At 39.5% G+C, this 19,572-nt stretch overlaps 1 protein-coding gene across 3 annotated transcripts in view; it reads right to left on the bottom strand.

The window, feature by feature from the left end:
- The window catches only part of WDFY4 (WDFY family member 4), a 271,420-nt gene extending 265,767 nt beyond the window's left edge, over positions 1-5,653 (bottom strand). For 2 of the 3 annotated variants that reach the window (XM_046027423.1, XM_046027426.1), the window contains exon 1: positions 5,559-5,653. The gene's annotated coding sequence lies outside the window, so the exon portion shown is untranslated. Of the gene's footprint in view, positions 1-5,028; positions 5,054-5,558 lie in introns of those variants that run through there. The other variant, XM_046027425.1, reaches the window with a different exon arrangement.
- Positions 5,654-19,572: the final 13,919 nt, after the last annotated feature.

Raw genomic sequence — 19,572 nt, 5'->3', positions numbered from 1 at the left:
AGTGTTTCCTCAACTCATGGTGATGGTAGCGGCTAATTCAAACGGCACAGGCTTTAAGTTCAAATCCTAGCTGAGTCACTTAACTATCTGAGGATGAAGGACCTTACTTCTCTGAGTCTCCATTTCGTCATCTGTAAAATGGGAGTAATGAAACTGAGCTCATTGTGGGGATTAAAAAAAGATGGCAAATACCAGGACCCTGCCCAGTGTCTGGTTTATTTTAAGTACTAAATCCCTTCCTCTTACCCTCCATACTTTCTTTCTCCCTGGAATTATTTGGGACAAGTGGCTTTTCACCTCTCTGGTTTCCCATCCTTCTTGAACTGTATTTCCCACAAAAGCCTCTGGCCATGGGACATGAATTACCTCTGAACGGTTTTGCCCAGAAGAAATACCAAGCCAGCCACGAATTCAGGCCACGCGTGTAACTTAAAATTGTTCTGGTAGCCACATTTAAAAAGTAGAAGTAAAGAGCTGAAATTAATTAAGCCATTTACACAAATATATTTTCATTTAACCCAGTGTCTCCAAAATATTATCATTTCAATATGCAATCAATATTTTTAAGTATCAATTAGATATTTCACTTCACATTTCTTTTTCTTGTTGTTTGTAACATCTTCGATATCTGATGTACATTTTACACTACAGCACATTGCAGTTTAGACTGGCCATATTTCAGGTGTGGTTAGAGGCTTCTGTGTTAGATAGCACAGGTGCAGACTTGGAGACCTAAGCTTCTAACAGGTGTGCAAATGCTTTGGGGCCATCAGCCAAAGGCTTAGGAGTATTGCCTGGAAAATCATTTCAGGTGTGAAATGCACATGTATTTTGAAGATTGTATAACAAATGGAAATAGATGCATGTCCTCACTTGGAAATAAATAAATAAATGTAGATAAATAAATTTTAAAAAGCTCTATAGTGTGGCTCAAGAACTTCAAGGAGCTCACTTTTTTTCTCTACCTCCTGCACAAGATATCTGCCCCTTGCCCCCCAGATGACCAAGGTGTCTTGCTTTCCTACTGTGAAGGTCACATGGGGACAGGGGGTGCCAAGACTTCATTTCTATACTTGGTGTCTAATATACGTCTCTACCTTTGTTTGTTCAAACCTTTATCCTAGAATAACCATCACTTTGCAGATATGTTCTTTCTGCCCATGACCTAGCTCAAAATAGGACGATTCCATTCTCCCTGTTGCTCTGGAGTCATCTTCAACTTCCCTCTCCCACACACTACACTTAAAACATCATCAAATCTCATACTCAGAAAGTATCTAAAATCTTGGCACTCTGATCACTTCTCATTATCTCTACTATCACTTTGGGATGAACCAGCAACAATTAGCCTGAATTAGTACAACATCCTTTTAACTGATAATCTTGCTTCTTCCTTTGCTACCCATAGAACAGCTTAAATGATTCTTCTTTAAAATGCAAGCATCCATCAGTGAGTGCGAAACACATATTTTTAGTGACAATTAAAATGATATAGAAATACACACCACTTAGGAATAACTCTAAACAAAATATGCACTATTTTATAAGGAAAATTATAAAACTTATTTAAATATTTAAAAGAACATCTAAATAAATGATACAAACTATGTTCATGAATTGGAGGAGTCATTTTCATAAAGATGGTATATCTCTCCAAATTGCATTTTCAGTCAAACCTAAACATAGCTTTTTGTATAAACTGTTTCTAAAATTCATATGAAGGAAAAACATACCAAGAATGGCAAGACAGAATGGAAGAAGAAGGAAAAAAATAGATTCTTTTCAGATATCAAAATCTGTTATAAGCCTAGAATTAATCATATCATATAGTACTGTCAAAGGGATAAACAGACAGACAATACTGAGAGGCCAGAAACAGAACGTCATATACATGACAAGGCGATTCACAACAGAGTGGGTGTAGATAAGTGGCTGAAGAATGGCCTTTTTATTTTTTTTTAATTTTTTTTTTAATTTTTATTTTTGAAAGAGAGAGTGACCACAAGCAGAGAGAATGGGGCAGAGGGAGAAGCAGACTCCCCCTCAAGCAGGGAACGTGATGCAGGACTCAATCCCAGGACCTTGGGATCATGACCTGAGCCGAAGGCAGACGCTCAACCAACTGAGCCACCCAGGTGCCTAAGAATGGCCTTTTTTGTTGTTGTTGTTCGCCTCCCCTTCCAATTTTTTTTTAATTTTTTTTTATAAACATATAATGTATTTTTATCCCCAGGGGTACAGGTCTGTGAATCACCAGGTTTACACATTTCACAGCACTCACGATAGCACATACCCTCCCCAATGTCCATAACCCCCTCCCCCTCTCCCAACCCCACCTCCCCCCAGCAACCCCCATTTTATTTTGTGAGATTAAGAGTCATTTATGGTTTGTCTCCCTCCCAATCCCATCTTGTTTCATTTATTCTTCTCCTATCCCCCTAACCCCCCATGTTGAATCTCCATGTCCTCATATCAGGGAGATCACTAGAGGGTATCATGCTTAGTGAAATAAGTCAATCGGAGAAAGAATGGGCCTTTTTAAGTCATACAGCTAACATTTTTGGTTATCCCTATGGGAAAAACAAAATAATATAAAATGTTACCCTTTATCTCACGTCATACAGAAAAATCATTTTTAGATGAGGCATTTCTAAATATGAATGGATAAATTATATAAGAAAATAATAATGTAAGAGAATAATTTTATGACTTCATAGTGGAGAAGAATTTCTTAGATAACACAGGTATATCATAAAAGAACGTATGGATAAATGAAGTTCATTTGAGATTAAGAAATATGATCATTAGCAGAAATTGCCAAGAATGTAATGAGACAAGGCACAAACTAGAGTAAAATATAATATACATATCTGACAAAGGATTAATATCCAAATATGTATTAAATTATAGAAAATCAGTAAGGTAAAGAAGACAGATGATGCCAACAAGAAATGGACAAAAGACTTGAACAGGAAAAGGGATCCACTATGGCCAATAAGTGTATAAAGAGATGCCCAAACTCAGTAATTCAGGAAATGCAAATTAAAAGCCTAGGTAGATTTTCATTTTCACTAGACTGGCAAAAATTAAAACTTCAGCATATCAAATGTTGGTGAAGATACAGAGACACAGAAACTTTTACGGATTGCTGATGGGTAGGTAAAATGGTGCAGCTGGTTCAGAAAAGCAATTTGGTATCATCCAGTAAGGGTGAAGATTGTAAACCTACCAATTCCACTTTGGGGGCTTACAGCTTAGGGAATTCTTGCACACCTACCCTGGGATATATGCACAAGGGGCGTCCTAGCAATACCCAACAAGTGCTGGAGCTCCTAACAGCTTATAAAAGAAAAACAAGAACAAAAACCTAAAAAAATCCCAGTGTCCACCAGAATTAACTTGGGGACATATACTGAGGTATATGTATTTATCACAGAATATTATACAGCAAGCAATAAACATGAATGAATCAGAATCACATGCAACAATACAAAGGCATTCCAAAACCATACTGTGGAGCAAATGAAGCACGTCTTAAAAGACTTAAAAAATTCCTATTTACAAAGTCCAAAAAACATGCAAAACTAAGTAACACGTATTTAGCAATTTAAACATATGAGGTAAAATTAGAAAGAAAAGCAAGGGACCAATAATCCCCAAATTCTGGACAACCGTGTTCTCTGACAGGAGAGGGAGAGGCCAAGTCTATGAAGGACTTCAAAGACGCTGATGATTTAAAAAAAACAAAAACATGGGCGCCTAGGTGGCTCAGTGGGTTAAGCCTCTGCCTTTGGCTCAGGTCATGATCTCAGGGTCCTGGGATCGAGCCCCGCATCGGGTTCTCTGCTCAGCGGGGAGCTTGCTTCCCCTCTCTCTCTGGCTGCCTCTCTGCCTACTTGTGATCTCTGTCAAATAAATAAAATAAAATCATTAAAAAAAATAAAAAATAGTCTCTCATGGTTCACCTCCCCTTCCAATTTCCCTCAACTCCCTATGGACTCTGAAAAACAACCTGAGGGTCTAGAAGGGGTGGGGAATGGGAAGTTGGGGGAACAAGGTGGTGGGTATTAGTGAGGGCACGTGTTGCATGGAGCATTGGGTGTGGTGCAAAAACATTGAACACTGTTATGCTGAAAAGAAAAAAATATATATGTTCTAAATACCTCTAAGACATCATGAAAAATCCAAAGCTGATCTTTGAAAATAAATGAATTATCTTGAATATATAAAAAATAAATAAATAAATAAAACAAAACAAAACAAAACCAAAAACACTTAGGTGATATTTCTTATACCCTATACACTGTTTCTAAATTTTCTTTTCTACCTACTCACCATATAGAAGCTCCCTGTCTGGGGAGAACAGCCCAGATCTTCACACTGAACAGGAAGGCCCTCCCTCACTTGACCCATGGCATCCCTCTCTGGCCAGGTCACTGGCCTGCCCTCACCACTCTCTACCCCGCTGTTCTCCCCCCAGGCCCCCACCAGGCCTCCTGCAAGGCACCTTGATGTTCTCTATTCCCCTGCCCCAGAATGCTTCTCAAAAATCACAGGGCTCAGACCCTCCCTTCCTTCAGGGCTCCACCCAGAAGGTACACAGGTTTCCAGCCTCCTGACCCCCGACTCCCAACACCCTACTCCCCATCCCAATGCAGCCCGCGACGCCAAGTACCACTGGCCCTGTCTGCTGCCCCAGATGCTTTTAACAGTGCTGGGAGGAAATGGCTTTCAATAAATATTTCTCAAATAATTAAATAGATAATTTTGCAGAATATCATGTCAACATCAAAATATCCCTGGAAAGAGTAATACATAAAATCCCTAGTTGCTGAATTAGCTCCTTGTCACTTGAGAGAAGCGGGGACAAAGGATCAGTTCAGTGTTCTACAAGGTATGATTTCAGGAGAGAAAAGCAAATTCTCTGTGAGCCAGGTGGTCCTGCTTATTCAGAAAATATTAGCATTTCTAAGGTTTGTTGTGGTGATTCACATGAAGGAAGGGAGGCCTGAAGAGGCCCTTACTTACCAGACCCCTGGGAATGACCACCAGAAGGACAAAGCTAGCTCTCTTGGTCCCCGGGAAGCAGCCCTCACATCTCAGCACCCTTCAGAGGCCTGTGGGGTTCTGGGCAGACGAGCCTTACAGTCAGCCTCCCCTCTCCATACCTGGGATTTAGCACAGACAGGCCCACGTCCAGCCTCTCTCACGTGTGGCATGTCACCTTCCTTAGCGGAACCTTGAGAAAGGGCTTGACCTGATTTATGAGGATAAGGAAGGGAGCTGGAGCCCAGCCCAGCTCGGCAAACTCCAGCAGACACCCCAGCAGACCCATGCTTTCGAGTGGCCCCCACCACCTGTACCACCCAACCGGTACATACTTTCTGCTCATCAGCCCACCTCCTGTCCCACATTCACAAGCCCAGACCAGGCCCTGGTGCCGCATGGACTCCCATGCCGGCTCTCCAGGAGGTAGCCAGTAGGCCCCTCCCTGACTGACAGGACCTCCATGCTCACCTCAGGCCCAGTGTGGCCTGGCCAAGAACAAGGTGACCTACCCAGAGCTGTGGCGGTCAGGGCCTGCCGACGTCAGGTGACATGGGTGCCCCCAGATCCAGCCCAAGCCCCTCAGGCCTGGGGGAAGAGAATCCGGCCAGCATTGTTAGTCTCCAACAATGTTTCACTATGAATCACTTGAGCTGCGTTTCTGCTCATTTCCTGGAGAAAGCAGAAGTGGAGAGTCGGCGGATGACCCAGACAGTAACACAACTGCCTGAGCTCTGGTGGATGACTCGGGCCCTGCGGGAAGGCCCCTTAGGGCAGGGTGCTCAGTGGTCAAGCAGTGCTGGCTGGTGCCAAGGACAGAGGAAAAGTTAGTGAAGAGTGGACACAGAATTTAGCCCTGTGCTGTCCAGCTGGACTTCCCCCTTGAACCTCTGGTAAAATACAAACACCAGTGGTGCTTGGGTGAGTTTAGTCAGAGATGTGTCTAACGGGCATCCATGACTTTGCATGGGGTCGTCTGCCTCTTCTCACTCGGGTCCAGAGAGAGCTCTCTACCTGGAGTCCTTCCTCCTCCATCCTCAGACCTAAGTTGTACTACGGACCAACGGAGTCCTCCAAGGCTAGATGGCCAGCTGTGGGTGACACTGAAGTCATGATGAAGGAAGACTTTAAATAATAGGATGAACTTCTTTGAAACTCAGCAACATGGTTCTCTTTCCCTCGGGTATATTAGCTTGAGTCATTTCCTATCAGCTGTTCACAACACCATCCATGTAACATCAGCCAGCATGTCCACCCAAGCACACAACTTCGCTGTGCCCCATGAGCAGAAGCAGTGGGTAGCATGAATGTCTGACTGGTACAAGCTAGCGCATCACCCATTCCTAGTTCATAACCAACTGGCCATTCATAAGCAACTGTAAGTGAGGGGCACATCCTTTATTATGGGAGGCAGCAAGGCTCTGATATTAGTTCAAAAATGAAAACACAGTTATAACAAAACTCAACTCTTGCCAGGGCAAATTTGCCAGGAGACAACCGCCCAATTGGGAGACCTGTCCAGCAGAAGACGAAGGCCACATGCCCCCACTAATCCCAGGCCTAGTCCCCAGCATCCTTATGTAAGCTCTCATTTCCCATCCACTGTCAATGGGTACAAAGGAAGCCACACTGGGAGCTGGAAATCCGAAGCACAGGATGGGCATCTGGGGTCACCTGACAGAGGCCACGATGCCTGCACCAGCACCACAATCATCTTGTCAGGCCAAAACGGACTCAAATATTTTTTTAAAGCAACTAATTAACATCCTGCTTATACTATATCCAAGGCCCATAGTGCTGTATACTGTGTACCACTGTGGGAAGAGAAGTGTTAATTTCCTTGGTGGCTGGGACAAGACTCTTTCCCGGAGAGAGACCTACTTTTGTCGACTGAAGAGAGTATGTTGTTAGAGGCTGAGCTCCTGGTTTGAAAATCTTGGTTGATATTTTCACAACTGTATTAACACAGTCAACATCTTTACATTGTTTCTTATTTGTGGGGCAAAATGACTATGATGTCTTAGGGACAAATCAAGTAATATTTGCCAGTGGGTTTTTAAACACTAGAAAGAGCTGTACAAGCACAAGTTATTATTGAGACACTTGGTCATGCTCAGACACTGAAGCAGCCAGGAACTATGAACTGCTCAAGTATGTGTGTATTTTTATTGAGGGGAAATGTGAGATTCTGTGATTTTTTTCTAAAATGTCCAAAAATAGCTATTATACTTCTGCTTCCATTTATAACAACATAACTGTTACAGAACATACCCTCCCACTGAAAATAACTCTAAATATGTAAGACAACAGTTTCCCTGCACTGAAGAGCAGGCAGCAGAAGACTATAGTCCTCAAGATAAGAATAACACAATAGGCGAGCCCCACAGTTGTCCTGACTTTCTTCCAATGGCTACTTCCTGGCAAGGTGCAGGCAAGCAGAGGCCCAGGGGCAATAATCTCCCTGAAATAAAAATGCAAAAGATGGAAGGGGCTGGAATGTGCAGGGCAATGTCCTGAGAGGAGTGTGTTTTGTGGGAACTCATCATGTGTGTCGTTGGCCATGGGTCACCTGTGCATGCATAGGGTAAGACTCCAAAAGAGCTAGATAACCTGCTCCAAGGCTGAGAACCGAACAGAAGTAGCAAAGATTGGGCAATGTTACGAAGGTTCGAGTTACATCACATTCAGATTGGAAAGACCTCCTTGAGTATATTCACAATACATCTTACACTCCAGAAAGGCCACACAGCAGAGAAAGAACCATACCCTAGAGTAGAAGCCACAAACTAGGAACAAGTTCAAAAATGGAAATAGAGGGTGCCTGGGTGGCTCAGTGGGTTAAAGCCTCTGCCTTCGGCTCAGGTCATGATCTCAGGGTCCTGGGATCAAGCCCTGCATCAGGCTCGCTGCTCAGGAGGGAGCCAGCTTCCCTTCCTCTCTCTCTGCCTGCCTCTCTGCCTACTTGTGATCTCTGTCAAATAAATAGCCTTCCCGTTGAGATCAGGAACATGACAAGGATGCCCACTCTCACCACTCTTGTTCAACATAGTGTTAAAAGTCCTAGCAACAGCAATCAGACAACAAAGAGAAATAAAAGGTATCCAAGTTGGCAATGAAGAAGTCAAACTCTCTCTTTTTGCTGATGACATGATTCTTTATATGGAAAACCCAAATGACTCCACCCCCAAACTACCAGAACTCATACAGCAATTCAGTAACGTGGCAGGATACAAAGTCAATGTACAGAAATCAGTGGATTTCTTATACACTAACAATGAAAATACAGAAAGGGAAATTAGAGAATTGATTCCATTTACTATAGCACCAAGAACCATAAGATACCTGGGAATAAACCTAACCAAAGAGGTAAAAGATCTGTACTCAAGGAACTACAGAACACTCATGAAAGAAATTGAAGAAGACACAAAGCGATGGAAGAACATTCCATGCTCTTCAATCGGAAGAATAAACATTGGTCTACGGCCATACCACCCTGAACGCGCCCGATCTCGTCTGATCTCGGAAGCTAAGCAGGGTCGGGCCTGGTTAGTACTTGGATGGGAAGAATAAACATTGTTAAAATGTCTATACCCCTTAGAGCAATCTATACTTTTAATGCCATTCCAATCAAAATTCCACAGGTATTTTTCAAAGAGCTGGAGCAAATAATCCTAAAATTTGTATAGAATCAGAAGAGACCCCGAATTGCTAAGGAAATGTTGAAAAACAAAAATAAAACTGGCAGCATCACGTTACCTGATTTCAAGCTTTACTACAAAGCTGTGATCACCAAGACAGCATGGTACTGGCATAAAAACAGACACATAGACCAGTGGAACAGAGTAGAGAGCTCAGATATGGACCCTCAACTCTATGATCAAATAATCTTTGACAAAGCAGGGAAAAAATATACAGTGGATAAAAGACAGTCTCTTCAATAAATGGTGCTGGGAAAATTGGACAGCTATATGTAGAAGAATGAAACTTGACCATTCTCTTACACTGTACAGAAAGATAAACTCGAAATGGATAAAAGACTTCAACATGAGACAGAAATCCATCAGAATCCTAGAGGAGAACATAGGCAGTAACCTCTTCTATATCAGCCACAGCAATTTCTTTCAAGATATGTCTCCAAAGGCAAAGGAAACAAAAGCGAAAATGAAGTTTGGGGGCTTCATCAAGATCAAAATTTTCTGCACAGCAAAGGAAACAGTCAACAAAACAAAGAGGCAACCCACGGAATGGGAGAAGGTATTTGCAAATGACTGTACAGACAAAAGGTTGATATCCAGGATCTATAAAGAACTTCTCAAAATCAACACATACAAAACAGATAATCATATCAAAAAATGGGCAGAAGATATGAACAGACACTTCTCCAGTGAGGACATACAAATGGCTATCAGACACATGAAAAAATGTTCATCATCACTAGTCGTCAGGGAGATTCAGATTAAAACCACATTGAGATACCACCTTACACCAGTTAGAATGGCCAAAATTAGCAAGACAGGAAACAACGTGTATTGGAGAGGATGTGGAGAAAGGGGAACCCTCTTACACTGTTGGTGGGAATGCAAGTTGGTGCAGCCACTTTGGAGAACAGTATAGAGATTCCTTAAGATATTAAAAATAGAGTTTCCCTATGACCCTGCAATTGCACTACTGGGTATTTACCCCAAAGATACAGATGTAGTGAAAAGAAGGGCCATCTGTACTCCAATGTTTATAGCAGCAATGGCCATGGTCGCCAAACTGTGGAAAGAACCAAGATGCCCTTCAACGGACAAATGGATAAGGAAGATGTGGTCCATATACACTATGGAGTATTATGCCTCCGTCAGAAAGGATGAATATGCAACTTTTGTATCAACATGGATGGGACTGGAAGAGATTCTGCTGAGTGAAATAAGTCAAGCAGAGAGAGTCAATTATCATATGGTTTCACTTATTTGCGGAGCATAACAAATAAAACGGAGGACATGGGGAGATGGAGAGGAGAAGGGAGTTGAGGGAAATTGGAGGGGGAGATGAACCATGCGAGACTATGGGCTCTGAAAAACAACCTGAGGGTTTTGAAGGAGCGGAGGTTGGGAGGTTGGGGGAGCCAGGTGGTAGGTATTATGGAGGGCACACATTGCATGGAGCACTGGGTGGGCTGCAAAAACAATGAATTCTGTTATGCTGAAAAGAAATAATAAATAAATAAATATCTTTTAAAAAAATTTTTTTTAAAAATGGAAATAGATAACTCCTAACAAATAATAAAAGCAAACTTGGAGGAACCAAAAGGAGATTCCAGTAGTCAAACTGCCAACAAGAACAAAACTCATCATCCTTTAATGGAAGAAAACTTACGTTTTCTTTCTCTTTAATGTAACATTTATACTCTCCAGCTATGACTGAAATTAGTAGAAATCTGGAGAAATAGAACAATGTGACCTATAACAAGAAAAATAACTGTCAATAGAAATAGACCCCAAGATGAACCTAAAGTTGGAAGTATCACCAAAGGACTTTAAAGAAGCTACTAGAAACATATTCAAGGACTTAAAAGGTAAAGATAGTCATAATAACTGCAAGGTAGGAAATTTCAGCAAATAAATGGAAAATATAAGAAGACTGGAATATAGAATACCCAGTGGGGAAAAGACAGTCTCTTCCACAAATTGTGCTGGGAAAACTGGTCAGCTACATGCAAAAGAATCAAACTGGACCACTTTCTTACACCATACACAAAAATAAATTCAAAGTGGATGAAAGACCTAAATGTGAGACATAAAACCATAAAAATCCTTGAAGAGAACAAAAGCAGTAAGGTCCCTGACACTAGCCATACCAATATTTTTCTAGATATGTCTCTTGAGGCAAAGGAAATAAAAGTAAAAATAAACTATTGGGACTACATAAAAATAAGCAGCTTCTACATGGCAAAGGAAAACAATCAACAATACTAAGAAGCAACCTACTGAATGTAAGGAGATACTTACAAATGACATATCCAATAAAGGCTTACTACACAAAATACATAACAAACTTACACAAATCAACAACCCCCCAAAAAAATAATCCAGTTAAAAAATAGAAGAAATGAACAGACATTTCTCCAAAGAAGACATACAGATAGCCAACAGACACATGAAAAGATGCTCGACATCCTTCCTCATCAGGGAAATGCAAATCAGAACTACAATGAGATGCCACTCACACCTGTCAAAATAGCTAAAATAAAAAACACAAGAAACAACAAGTGTTGGCAAGGATGTAGAAAAAAAGGAATCCTCTGGCACTATTGGTAGGAATGCAAACTGGTGCAGCCACTGTAGAAAATAACATGGAGATTCCTCAAAAAGTTAAAAACAGAACTACCTTGGACCCAGTAATCACACTACTGAGTTTTTACTCCCAAAATACAAAAACACTAATCAAAGGGATACATGCACCCCTATTTTTATAGCAGCATTATTTATAATAGCCAACTTATGGAAGTAGTCCAAGTGTTCATTGATAGATGAATAGATAAAGAAGATGTGATATAAGTATGCAATGGAATATTATTTGACCATAACAAAGAATGAAATCTTGCCATTTGCAATGTCATGGACGGAGCTAGAGGGTATAATGCTAAGTCAGTCAGAGAAAGACAAATACCATATGATTTCACTCATATGTGAAATTGAAGAAAGAAAACAAACAAACAAAGGGAAAAAAGAGAGGAGAGAAGCAAACCAAGAAACAGACTCTTAAGTATAGAGAACAAACTGATGGTTACCAGAGGGGTGAGGGTGGGGGATGGGTTAAATTGATGGTGGAGATTAAGGAGTATGCTTGTTGTGATGAGCACTGGGAGAGGTATGGAAGTGTTGAATCACTATATTGTACACGTGAAACAAATATAACACTGAATGTGTTAAACAGTAAAATAAGAGAAGGACAAAACAATGTAAATTTTAGAACCAGAAAGTATATTTAAAATGAAAATTTTACTGATGGTCAATGGCAGAGTGGTGACTGCAAAAAAATAATAATAATAATAAAATAATAAACTTGAAGACCACTCAATAGAAATTATTAAATCTGAAAGACAGAGAAGAAAAGATTGAAGAAAAATAAACATGCCTTCAGTTGAATTTGGGACAATACTAAATGGCATAATAAATATGTAACTGAAGCCCCAGAGGGAAATAAGAAAAAGAAGAGAGTAGACAAAAATATTGGAAGAAATAATGTTTGAAATTTGCAAAGTTTGTTGAAAAATAGCAAATTGTGGATACAATAAGCTAATAATAATAAGCACAACAGGAAGAAACCTATACTTACAGACATCAGAGTCAAACTCCTAACAGTGAAAAAACAAAAGGTTATCTTAAAGACAGAGAAAACTAGTATTACAAACAGGGGAACAAAAACACAACCTCAGACAGATGTTTTGTCAGGAAACAAATGGAAGTCATAAAACAATGGAAAAATATCTCTAGCATGTTAAAAGAAAAAAAAACAGAAATTGGTAACACATAACTTTTTAGTCAATGAAATCCTTGAAAAAATGGGAATGAAATTAAGTTATTTGCAGATTAATGACAGCTGAAATCATTCCTATCCAAAAGAATTGTACTACAAGAAATTCTAAAGGGGGGTGCCTGGGGGGCTTAGTAGGTTAAGCATTTGCCTTCCACTCTGGTCATGATCCCAGGGTCCTGGAATCAAGTCACAAGTCGGGCTCCCTGCTCAGCGGGGAATCTGCTTTTCCCTCTCCCTCTGCCACTTCCCCTGTTTGTGCTTGTTTCCTCTCTCTCTCTCTCTGTCAAACAAATAAATAAAATCTTAAAGGAAGGAAGGAAGGAATTCTAAATGAAATTTTTGAGCCTGAAGGGAAAAGACACCAGATGGAAATGTGGATCTACAGAAAGAAAGGAAGAGCCCTGAGTGAAATAAGTCAAGCAGAGAGAGTCAAGTATCATATGGTCTCACTTATTTGTGGAGCATAACAAATAACATGGAGGACATGGGGAGATGGAGAGGAGAAAGGAGTTGAGGGAAACTGGAAGGGGAGATGAACCATGAGAGACTATGGACTCTGAAATACAACCAGAGGGTTTTGAAGGGGCGGGGGTGGGAGGTTGGGGAACCAGGTGGTGGGTAGTAGGGAGGACACGTATTGCATGGAGCACTAGGTGTGGTGCAAAAACAATGAATACTGTTACGCTGAAAAGAAATTTTTAAAAATTTTTTTAAAAAAGGAAGGAAGAGTCCTAGTAATGGTAAATATAATTAAACTATTTACTGTTTCTTGCTTTAATTTCTTTAAAACACTAGGATTGTTTAAAACAAAAATTGTGACACTGTGCATTGGAGTTTATACCATACTTACAAGAAATAGATGACAGCAGTCCCTAAAAGATGAAGGAGTAAGTGGAAATGTACTGTTGCAAGCTTCTCACATTTTACATGAAATAGCATTTTATTAACTTTGTGTAATAAAATTGAGATAAATTAAAGATATATATTTTATTTGTAACTTTGTGATAAAGATACCAGGAAACTCAACGTTCAGTTCTAATAAAAAAAAAACGCACTGAGCATCTATTCTATGCCAGATCCCAGCTGGACTCTGGAGAAAGAGATGAGTAAACAAAGTTTCTGTTAAGGTTATTTCCTGTAACACTTACTCAAGTGGGCAGGTGGTTGTCCCTCAGATAGTGATTCAGGAACACAAGCTATTTCCCTCGTCCTTTAAAGTCTTGGTATCTGCATCCCATCAGCAAACTGGGAAAGCAAATTGACAAAGCCCATCTTTACTCACAAAAGCCCAACCTGTGAGTGGCATTCAACACTTTGGCTCACATTCCATTGGGATTTCATGACCATATCCAATGGCAAGGAAGGCTGGGAAATGTAGTTCAGCCATATGCCAGTCTTATTCCTATTATTAAGAGAGTATGCATTTCATAGTCTCCATCAAACTCTCTTCAGAGAGCTAATGATCTACACTTAGGACAATAAACAAAAAAGTTGATAAAATTTTCCTGACTTTTAAAATAAATCATGTTGGGGCTCCTAGGTGGCTCAGTAGGTTAAGTGCCTGGCTTCTGATCAAGTCATGATCTCAGGGTCCTGGGATCGAGCCCCAAGTCAGGCTCCCTGTTTCCATGTTCCCATGGGAGCCTGTTTTTCCCTCTCCCTTTGCCTCTCCCCCTGCTTGTGTTCTCTCTCACTACCTCTTCCCTATCTGTCTCTCTCTCTCAAATAAATAAATAAAATCTTTTAAAAATAATAAAATAAATAAAAAATAAATTGTTAATTTTACACATTCTACAAAAAAATATAAAGAATACAGCATAAAATTAAAATCATTAATATCCTAAATACCTCAAACCACTAAGCAATAACCCATGTGAGAATAACATTTCATTTTTTTTTTTCTGTGCTTACCGAAATCCATTTCTTTGGTCTTCATTTTTTTTTCTTAACAAATTTAAAATCATGCCATAAATTCTGCTTTATAACATGTTGGGGTTTTTTTCTCACTTAATTCATCATAAACACTCTCCCATTTCATTATTACAATGTATTTCTTACACCAAGTTAGAATCAAGAAGAAAGAAGCCTGTTTCCATAGCAGTGGGACTTTTTTTAAATCTGAAGAGAAAGCAATTTCCTGGAATTTTCACGATCCCTGTGAGGATTATGATAAACTCCAGAAAAAGAGAGGAAATCCAACCAACAGACTGTACTTTCTTGGGGATGGAGGACATGAATACTGGTGTGACTAGCAACCCTACAAGACACCTGGAGCCTGAAGGGGTAGTGGTAGATGCTGCTGGTGACAGGAGGAGACATGGAGAATGACAGGGCATCAGAAGACTACAAAAGGTCAAATACTTCTTTTAATTTTCAAAGGTAGCTGGAAGGTAGAATTTACAACTCCACATTGGTAGCACTGACATCACACCCAAAAAGGAGCCCACTGAGAAGAGAAAGAAGAGTCATAAGCTATTACTCAAACTTAAGCCATTCAACCCCCTGCAACCAGCATAATGATTTATCAGGGCCAGGTATTAAGCTGGGTTTTGCGGACACAAATAAGAGAGAAGAATGCCTTCCTCAAGGACTTTTAAACCCAAGAACAAGTCCTTTAAGCTAAGCTCATGTATCTTTGGTGGTTGAGAAGGGACAGGCATCACTAAGGATGAGAGCTTCAGTAAGGCACTGGGAAAAAACCTCTCTTGATCTACACCTCCATTTATCCCACTGCCATCTCCTTGATATAGCCATATGGCTGTCACTGTGCTTGACACCCGGGGTGATAAGATCTGGTCTGTCTGTGGGAAATTCATAGACATCACCCACATCATACACAGCCACACACCTGCCATGCCAAAACAGTTTTATTTTAGGGAAGTTGGAAGAAACAGCTGAAACTTCTGTTTAGCTCTGAGTGCCTTTATGCCCTCCCACCACTGATGCAGCACTGACAGATATGAGGTCCTCCCTAAAAAGGCTCCACTTTGCAAGGAGATCTCATGAGACCAGAGGGAGGATATCAGTGAGAAGCAGGCTTAGAAGGGAAATGGAATGCAGCTTCTGGCAATAAGGAACATAAGGGTATGTTTTGAGAAAAGATTCATGAGAAACAAAGCCATTTCAAGAAATAGTACTGGACTGCGGTTATTCAACATAGTACTAGAAGTCCTAGCCTCAGCAATCAGACAACAAAAAGAAATAAAGAACATTCAAATCATCAAAGAAGTCGAACTCTCATTCTTCGCATACGACATGATACTTTATATGGAAAACCTGAAAGACTCCACCCCAAAATTGCTGGAACTCATACAACAATTTAGCAACATGGCAGGATATAAAATCAAGGCACAGAAATCAGTTGCATTTCTACACACTATCAAAGAGACAGAAGAAAGAGAAATTAAGGAATTGGCCCCATTTACAGCTGCACCAAATACCATGAGATACCTAGGAATAAACCTAACCAAAGAAAAAAAGAATCTGTACTCTGAAAACTATAGAACACTCAGGAAAGAAATTGAAGAAGACATAAAGAAATGGAAAAATATTCCATGCTCATGGATTGGAAGAACAAATATTATTAAAATGTCTATGCTACCCAGAACAATCTATACATTCAATGCAATCCCTATCAAAATACCATCAACTTTTTTCACAGAGCTAGAACAAATAATCCTAAAATTTGTATGGAACCAGAAAAGACACTAAATAGTCAAAGGAATGTTGAAAAAGGAAACCAAAGCTAGGGGCATCAATTCTGGACTTTAAGCTTTATTACAAAGCTGTTGTCATCAAGAAAGCATGGTCCTGGCACAAAAACAGCACCTAGATCGGAATAGAATAAAGAATCCAGAAATGGTCCCTCAACTCTGTGGTCAACTAATCTTTGACAAAGCAGGAAAGAATGTCCAATGGAAAAAAGACAGTCTCTTCAACAAATGGTGTTAGTAAAATCAGACAGCCAACATGCAGAAGAATGAAACTGGACCACTTTCTTACACCACACACAAAAATAAACTCAAAATGGATGAAAGACCTAAATGTGAGACAAGAAACCATCAAAATCCTAGAGGAGAACGCAGGCAGCAACCTCTGTGACCTTGGCCACAGGAACCTCTTGCTAGACGTATCTCCAAGGCAGGATAAAAAGCTTCTGCACAGCAAAGGAAACAGTCAACAAACCCAAAAGACAACATACAGAATGGGAGAAGAGATTTGCAAATAGTATCCAAAATCTATAAAGAATTTATCATACTTAACACCCAAAAAACAAAAAATTCCAGCTAAGAAATGGGCAGAAGACATGAACAGACATTTCTTCAAAGAAGACATTCAAAGGCCAACAGACACGTGAAAAAATGTTCAACATCATTCGGCATCACGGAAATACAAATCAAAATACAGTGAGATACTACCTCACACCAATCAGAATAATTAAAATTAACAAGTTAGGAAATGACAAATAAATGTTGGTGAGGATGTAGAGAAAGGGGAACCCTCTTACACTGTTGATGGGAATGCAAGCTGGTGTAGCCATTCTGGGAAACAGTATGGATGTTCCTCAAAAAGTTAAAAATAGAGTTACCATATGACCCAGTAATGCACTACTAGGTTTTTACTCCAAAGAAACAAATTTAGTGATCTGAAGGGGCATGTGCACCTCACTGTTTATAGCAGCAATGTCCACAATAACCAAACTATGGAAAGAACCCAGATGTCCATTGACAGATGAATGGATAAAGAAGATGTGGTGTGTGTGTGTGTGTGTGTATATATATATATATATATATATATATATATACTCCTATATATATATAGGAGTATTACACAACCATCAAAAAAATTGAAATCTTTCCAATGGCAACAATGCGGACAGAACTAGAGGGTATTATGCTAAGTGAAATAAGTCAATCAGAGAAAGACAATTATCATATGATCTCAGTCATATGTGGAATTTAAGAAACAAAACAAAGAAGCATTGGGGAAAGGAGAGAAAAAGAAAAGAAGATGAAATCATAGAGGGAGACAAACCATAAGAGACTCTTAACCATAGGAAACAAAATCAGGTTTGCTGGAGGGAAGGGGAGTCGGGGGATGGGCTAACTGGGTTACAGGCATTAAGAAGGGCATATGGTGTAATGAGTACTGGGTGTTACATACAACTAATGAATCACTGACCTCTACCTCTGAAACTAATAATCACTGCATGTTAATTAATTGAATTTAAACAAAATTTAAAAAAAAAAGAAACATGAATATCCATGATGAAAATAAATCAATCTTGACTCTTACCTCACACCATATACAAAAAGAAAAAAGAAAAAAAGACCCTAAAACAAAACAAATAAACAAACAAAACATAAGGGGTTCTTAGACTGAAAGAGTTAAAGCTATAATGCTCCTAGGAGAAAACATTAAAAAATATCTACGGACCCTGAGAAGAGGAAAAGGCTTCCTGGACAGAGATTGTTAGACAATGAAAAGGCAAGTCACACACTGGAATTATATTCCCAAAGCATATATCTGATCAAGAAAGGAACTCCATCAAATCAATAATTAAAAGACTCACAACCCTTTATGTACAAAAGACTTAGATACCAAAAAATTTTTAATATATAAAATATATACATATATGCATATATATACATGAATATTTATGTACAACAATATACTAGTGACCAAAAGGCTCATGGAAAGGTGCTCGACATTATCACTTACCGGATAAGTGGAAAAACACAGTGAGATGCCTCAGCACCCCCACTATGATGGCTAAAAAAGATTATTAACACCCAATAGCGAAGACCTGGAGCAACTGCAATGCTCCTACATTGCTGGTAGGAATGTACAATGATACAACTACTTTCATAAACAGTTTAGCAGTTTTTTTATATAATGAAACATACACTTATGTGACTCAGGAATGTGTTCTTACCAACTGACCCAAGATAAGATAAAAATACATGTCTACATAAAGATCATGCTTAGATATTCATAATAGCTTTACTGATGATAGCTAAAAACCAGAAACCCAGTAATGCACTAATCCAAATGTCCACCGACTGGATAATGAATAAACAAACCATGGTATATTTATATAATAGAAGTCTACTCAGAAATAAAAAGAGCCTACTATCCCTACACCCTTCAACAGAGATGACTCTCACAGGCTTTACTGACTAAATAAAGATGCACACAAAAAGTGCGCTCTGCGATCCCATTTTTATGAAAAATAACCTATGGTAACAACAACAACAACAACAAATCAGAGCAGTAGTTGCCTCTGGGAAGGACGTTTGGAATGGAAGGAGGCCCAAAGGGACTTTCTGAAGCAGTGGAAATATTTAATGCTTTGATAGTGGTATAGGTTACATACACAAATGGAGCAATTTTTTTAAATCGTGCATTTCAAAATACATAAAATTTTACATTAAGAAATGATTAAAATAATTACGTAGCAAATAAGATATAAATGAACCAAAAATGGCAAAATGCTGATCAAAGCTGAAGTTGAACCATGAGTACATGGGTTCATTATAGTATTATATTTACTTTATGTATATTAAAATATTTTCCATAATAAAACTTTTTTTAGGAGAGAAAGAAAGAGAGCAAGAAGGGAAAGCTAGGTAACCACAAATCAACACATACTCAAAATCTTCTATCATGGGAACAGTGTTCTCAGGGATAAATCGAGGGAACAATGGAACAGAAGATCCTGAAATAGGCTCAATCAGATGTGCAAATTTAGTGTACTCAAAGGTGACATCTCACATCAGTGGAGAAAGATGAACTATTAGCGATATTGGGACAACTGGATAGAAATGTAAGAAAAATAAAATTAGATCATTTCTCACCACTCAATGAAAGCCAAGTGAATCCACTGTTTACATGCAAAAAAATGCTAAAGAAAAAAATGAACAGCATTCAAGAAGCACGTGGTAGGGGAGGCACGCAGAGGAGAACATAGCTCCAGAGAGGTAACCATGAGGCAGGTCAGTC

The sequence above is a fragment of the Meles meles genome, chromosome 13, assembly GCF_922984935.1.
Source record: "Meles meles chromosome 13, mMelMel3.1 paternal haplotype, whole genome shotgun sequence".
Taxonomy (NCBI): Eukaryota; Metazoa; Chordata; class Mammalia; order Carnivora; family Mustelidae; genus Meles; species Meles meles.
Note: the sequence above shows the minus strand (reverse complement) of the source record. Positions and strands in the feature narration are given on the sequence as shown.